This window comes from Etheostoma spectabile, chromosome 8, assembly GCF_008692095.1.
Source record: "Etheostoma spectabile isolate EspeVRDwgs_2016 chromosome 8, UIUC_Espe_1.0, whole genome shotgun sequence".
NCBI lineage: Eukaryota > Metazoa > Chordata > Actinopteri > Perciformes > Percidae > Etheostoma > Etheostoma spectabile.
In genome coordinates, this window is record NC_045740.1 from 25,119,873 (window position 1) to 25,127,117 (window position 7,245).

A 7,245-nucleotide genomic window follows, 5' to 3' on the forward strand; every position below is an offset into this window, starting at 1 on the left:
AGAGAGAGAGAGAGAGAGAGAAAGGGAGAGAGAGAGAACGAGAGAGAGAGATGGATCACATTTTGTATTTGGCTGCATAGATAGATTAGATAGATACATGCACCTGCTTGGTTGTCTTTATGATAGTTTAGTTGTAGAGAACTTCCCTTATTGATAATGATAATGTCATGGTATTTGTACATATTAACCTTAGGACATGGCGTTTAATTCTAAGGTTCAGGGGCAACTAAAAGACAAATTAACAAAGTTAGTACATTGCGTCCTTCCTACTAAAAGTGCAGTGTGTAATGGTGCACTGGAACACACTGCTGCACTGGATCATTATATGTTACTGCCTAGATGAACACAGTGATGAACCCCAAATTTGTACAGTGATTGTTGTACACTCTGCATCTTTAAATCACATTTTAAGCTGTTTTTATTCCACACATTTGTTACTTAGGAAAGCATTTGATGCATAATTGGAAAAAGTGATAATTATTTAATTACAAATTACTTGTATTGGCCTCCCAACATGTTAATCCACTGAAGCACAAGACACTGGAGCTGTAAACAGCTACAGTCTCAGCTGTGTGCCACTGTCATTCACACTTCAAATGTTACACACTTTGAGTAACACACACACACACACACACACACACACCACACACACACTCACACACACACACACACACACACACACACACACACACACACACACACACACACACACACACACACACACACACACGTCACATTGCATCACACCATTTAATAGTATATAAGCCACTGTCTTCCTCTGGCAAACTTAATCACCCTCTCCACCAGAAACCCAAGAACACACACGATATCGGCCCACGTGAGATGCAATTACAAGATGTGCACGCAGAATCAAATATACACACACACACACCCACACCACACACACACACACACACACACACAAAGAAGCTATCACCCAAAGAGCGTTACGTTTTGCAGAGTCATTTACAGGGCCGACACTTGATCATGTAGATTTGCCCACACACGCACACACACACACGGACACACACTCACACGGACACACACACTAACACAACAGCTGACATACTACAGTATCTTAAAGTTGTCATCTTAAGAGAAAATAACCTTTATACCTGATACATGCATTGTGCATCAGTTAAAATGTTATTTAAATGTGTAATTTTGCAATTTTTAAACGACCTAGGGCAAACTATATATTAACTTTATAATCCACTTTTGATGTCACTTGTTTGACTTAAGACATCCCTACGTATTCTTGGTTGATTTCTTTGAAGAGATTTTGTTTCTATTTATTTGGTAATTTTGATATTAGATTTGTTTTAAAAATCTAATCATTCGTTTTTTTAGCTACATTATTTGTGCTTTAAGATAAAATACAATTTCAGTTGCTCTTTTAATAAGAGGACACATCTGTTGTTTAGCACAGTTTGCATATATAAAGGAATAGGGTTAGGGTTAGCCATTTGTCTGCGGCTCATTCTGTTAAAAAATTCATGAGAAAACCATATCTTGAACTTTAAATTGTGAGTCACATTGAATCATCATTATACACATCCCTATTTAATCATATCTAACATCTGCAATATCAACATTACATTTGCCATACTCAGCTGTTTGCAGCTGGTTACAAAAAAGGAAGAAAACACATTCTGGTGTGTTGAAGTGTTGAAGTTCAAAAGACAATTACAGCAATGCAGCAGTCTGCACAAATGATACAAAACTTAATAACAGAGTTGAAACACTGTGTAAAGTTTGAAACACACACGCACACACACACACACACACACACACACACAAACAAACTACATAAATACTTACAGGGACGACAGTAGCCATGGAGGAGAGTTTGTTCTCTGTGGTAAAGAATTAATCATCAGAATGGGAATCGTTGCTCTTATACATGCCGACATGATTCTTCAGAAGGCAAATTAACTCCTCCTACTTCTGACACACACACACAAACACACACACACACACACACACACACACACACACACACACACACACACACACACACACCACACACTGATGCTTCAGGTTAACAGATACTGACACAGTCTATTATGAGGACTTTGTTCAGCAGGGTATATTTAAGCAGCTGTAATGGAAATAAGGGGAAAAATAGGGAGCGATGAAACGAGAGAGAAAGAGAGAGGCCAAAGGAAGACTTTGAGGACATACAGATGTCAGGAAAGAAGAGTGAGATGATACAAGGGTGGAGTTGAGAAGAAAAAGACAGTGATGGAGAAAAAAAAAAAAAAAAAGGCAAGGTGAAGAAGGAAGCAAGCGTCACACCGTGTAAGGTGATGTGTCTGAACAATGGGATCCATCAGTGCATATCGTCAGTCAGTGCAATATTACGCATCACTGATGGGAAGAGACAATGAAGGTGAGGCACACACTCACCATGATGTGTTTTCTAGGTTGGTAAAGAAAAGAAACAGGAGAAGGGTTGACTGGCTAACACGTCAAACTGTTCAAAGTGTCATTTAACTTCTCAACTCATTATTCAAATACACTGAACTTAGTGTTAAGTTGTAAAACAGATCTCAAAGTTTCCCAAGATATTAACCGAGAGGCAGTCAAGTACAAAATGATGAACAAATCCCAAGTTGGATTTTTTATTTGTTTTTATTTTAACTATAGATTATAGGTTCCCTGGAGAAACGTATGTCATTTGGTACTAGTATAGGAGAAATGCTGTATCTCTAGAGCTGTGGGTCCCAAACTTGTCACCTCACACCTTGAAACAAAGCAGTGTCCTGTAGTGGCTCCTCATCCCAGATTAATAGGGCCTCATTGCTGTGTGAGCGGTTCAGAGTGGCAATTTATGTGAAGGGGTTTTAGAGGCCTGAAGAGATAATACTACCCAGTGTTGAACACACAAAAATGCTAAAATAAAGAAACTGAATTTCAGGACAAAAATAAACATTTGTGGCGCTTTCTTATCCCTGTAAGCTAAGTTCCCACTGCAAGAGTTTCAAAGTTAAGCTGCTAATGATTGGAACCTCACCCCCAAACCATCAGAAAACTAAATACATATAGTAGGACTACATTCAAGATCCAGTTAAAAAAAATGGCTCATTGACAATCAGAGCTGTCAACATTACCATTAACCTTTAGACCTGCTCTCTCTGCCCTCTGCTGGCTTCTTGCCTTGTGTGTGTGCATGTGTTATGTCTTTGTCAGATGTTTGTCTGATTGTTGGTCAGCTATGTTCCTATTGTACATTTTAGCTTAATAGTACTTTTTACTACATGTATTTTAATTGTTACAGTGTTAGGTAAATGTGTAATTTTTCTTCTTTTGGGGTAAGTTTTACCATCTGTCTATGGGCTGCAGATGAAAAACTCTGCCATAGTGACAGAAATGTGCTAATAAATATGCACTGTCCCTGTAACAAATAAATTAATAAAACAAAATAGTCTTTAGTTTGCCGTGTTGTTCACGCTACACAACTTGCTGTCTTGTTTGTTTTTCACACTGCCTGACTGACCAGCGACAGTGGCTAACACACTTAAATATTTCACCAGGAGAAATCCCCCTCATTTCCAAAAGTCTTTTTTTTAACCTTTATTTTTTTATTTTTTTACTTTTCACAAAAAAGACAAGTTACATTTTCCAGAGAGTTCACCAGAAAACACATTTTAAGAGATGGGACCTTGATTTTTCCAACTACAAAAAAGTTAAGTAAAATTTAACTTTAAACACTAGGATGGAAAAGATCTATATAAAAATTGTTAAAACAGTAGCTTTTACATTTTTAATTGCTTTTTGTGAGTGTTGACCACTGTAGACTATATCACTGAGTTAGCGTTACGGGGGGGTTGTATAGGCAAGTCAAGATGAATGCTTTGCTCAACCTGAAAGTGATACAATTAGAGAATAAGTTAGCATACTTTAGCATACTTATACTTAAACAGTTGCACATTTTGTTTTTTCCCATCTTGTATATATTTAAATATTTGTTCTTATATTTTATTCTTATATTTTGTTATTATTATTATTATTATTATTATTATTATTATTATTATTATTATTATTATTATTATTATTTCATGTATATTGTATGTATGTATATTTTGTGTGCTGCTGTAACACAGTAATTTCCCATATTTTTTGGGATCAATAAATATCTATCTATCTATCTATCTATCTATCTATCTATCTATCTATCTAAGTTACAGATTCATCGTTGCATTTCAAGTGTAGCAAATGGCAACTTTGCCTACCTTGGATGTTTCATGAGCTAAACCGGGTATAAAGTTCAAGATTTGTGCAATTTTGGCCATTTCTCAAACGAAATGAACAAACTCCTCCTAGAGATTTAATCCGATTGACTTCAAATTTGGTCTTAAGACGTTAAAGATGAAAAGTTATTAAAAGAAAAAAATTTCGTCATAGGGCATGGCAGTGGCGGGACAACCATTTGAGCATTTCGCCGTTGAAACAGGAAGTGAGTGTAACTTGAGTGTAGCCTACATAGTCCAATTGGCTCGAAATTTTTTAGGATTCACAAGCGTCTAACCCTAACGACATCTAAAGGCCAATTTACTAAAAGTCATAGTAACAGGAAGTATGCCTAAAAGTCAACGTGCTATACTTTAAAGATCAGATCAACTTCAAATTTGGTCTGTGTCATTAAAGACCTTAACAATGAAAAGTCATGAATAGAAATACCTTTTGTCAAACGGTGTAGGCGTGGCGGCCATTTTAAGCATTTATCGATGAACAAAGAAGTTGTAGTAACTTTAGTGTACATTGTCCAATTTGGCAAAAATTTCTTACGATTGACAAGTGTCCAGGCCTGAGGACATTATTGGCCAAAATTGACTTTTGGTCATAGGTCATCATCCGATTCACATCAAACTTATGATACTACATATGATACTGACCTGCCCATTTACTCAGGCCAAGCCCTTTTCATAACACTTAAACTGTTTAAGGTAGAGTCTTGTGTGAAGGGTCATTGAACTCAACAGAGAGTTCCTTCTTCATTGGTGATGTCTTGGCTCGCTCTCTATGCTTAACCCTCTATTGCATGTTGTTGCCATATGGCAACAAATTCTTTTTCTTAGTGTTTTTCACAATAAACCATGTAAAATGCATTGTTTTTTGTTTAATTGTGTAAACAGGTCTTTTATTTTGAAGTTGTACTCATTTGATGACTTCACATACCCACAGAATCCTGTCCCCCCCCCTTTTCCGGACATGTGCCACACTAAAGATCAAGCTCCAGGATCAGCCAAAATGTCGTTGTTTTTCTCAATTTTAGATGCTTCTTTGAAAAATAAAAATCCAACTGTTATCTGGAATAAGTAACTTTAATTTTTCATCATTTAAACCAGTTAAAATTTTGTATTTTTTTGTAAAAGGCTAAATTAATTTGTTGCCATATGGCAACATTATGCAATATTGACGTGAAATTGACATTTTGCCTAATTGGCTCAATTGAATTACTATAACTTTGGCTATCTAACACTATGTTTGCAGTTATTTTAATGTTTTGAAAGAAAAACATGAAATGTATTATATTATGTTATTCCGCCATTTTGTAATTAATATATTATCTAAGTTATAATTACACACTAATGTAATGAATTGCTCAATAATAAAAATGAGTTATTCCAAAGGAAATCATGTTGACGCACTCAAATTACCTGTTGGTCCACTGACATTTATAGTCAATAAACCCTTCTAGTCTAAATAGAGAGGTTCTAAAGGAAGATTATGTATCAGAAATATGTTTTCAGTGGCCATATAGTTCAGTAATTGTAAGTTTAGTCAGTGTGTTGTGCTTATTTTGCCCCTAATCAAGTACATTTTATCCGTGTGTCTTCTTTCAGGTGTATATGACAGACTTATTACAGTGTTATTATTAATAATTATCAAAAACAACAATTAAAACTAAACTAATTTGACTGTAAACACACTGGGCTATACATGTTGATACATATAAGTTGAATTTGTTTAGTAATTATTTCAATAAAAGCATGTTTTTAAAGAAATAATGGATTTTTTAGCACTTTCCACGAATGCGCTGTTGTTGCCATATGGCAACAAATTACCAACTACCCCCCCTTCAATTTTTTTTTTTATTTTTTTTTTACAATTACATTATTTAAGCATCCTGGAGTAATAAAAACACATCAAGACATTTTTACCATGTTTAGAAATATTCATGCAATAGAGGTTTAAGTCAGGCCCCTTCCATAACTGCTGACCCATGTAAGGTAGAGTCTTGTATGAGGTATCATTGAAATCAGCAGCGAGTTTAATTTTGATTGGTGATGGTTTGACCCGTCCCCTATGGTGTAGCCATGCCCCTTTTTATAACCATGACCCATTTGATGTAGGCCGTTGTGTGAGGTATCATTAAACTCAGCAGAGAGTTCTTCTTCATTGATGACGGTTTTGCCTTATGCGTAGGCCACGCCCCCTTTCATAACTTATAGAGTCTTGTGTGATGTATCATTGAACTCAGCAGGGAGTTCCCTTTTCATTGGTGAAGGTGTCTGAGTGCTGCTCAAATGCACGGTCACAAGGAGCGACACACGCAGAGGAGCGAGGGCCTGTCCAATGCTGCTTGCAGTTTTAATTAGCTTTATTGTCCCTACGGCTGTTACTGCATAGTGATCATAGACCGTATATAAAGATGTAGCGATAGACACACTCGTTTATTCTGTAACGGAGAAGGTGATGTGAAGTTATTTTTATCTGACAAGTGAAAGTGAATGTCTTATGTAGTTGTATAATATTTGGTTTAAAAGCTTTTATCTGCCATTTTTGACTGCAGAGGGAAGTACTGCTATACTCTATTTGTATAGTAGCTACATGCTAACGGCAGTAAAATGTTAAATTGTCCCCATTTAATTCAATTCAATTCAATTTTATTTGTAGTATCACTTCATAACAAGAGTTATCTCGAGACACTTTACAGATAGAGTAGGTCTAGACCACACTCCAGAATTTACAAGGACCCAACAGTTCTAGTAGTTTCCTCCAGAGCAAGCAACAGTGCGACAGTGGCGAGGAAAAACTTCCTTTTAGGCAGAAACCTGGGACAGACTCAGGCTCTTGGTAGGCGGCGTCTGATGACCGGTTGGGGTTAAAATGAATAGTGGCAATAACAGTCACAAAAAATAGTAGTTTGTGGTAGTTCTTTGTAGTAGTTCATGGCATAGCAGGGCCCTGTGCGGCATTACAAGGCACCGCAGAGCGTAGCAGGGCACCGCAGAGCGT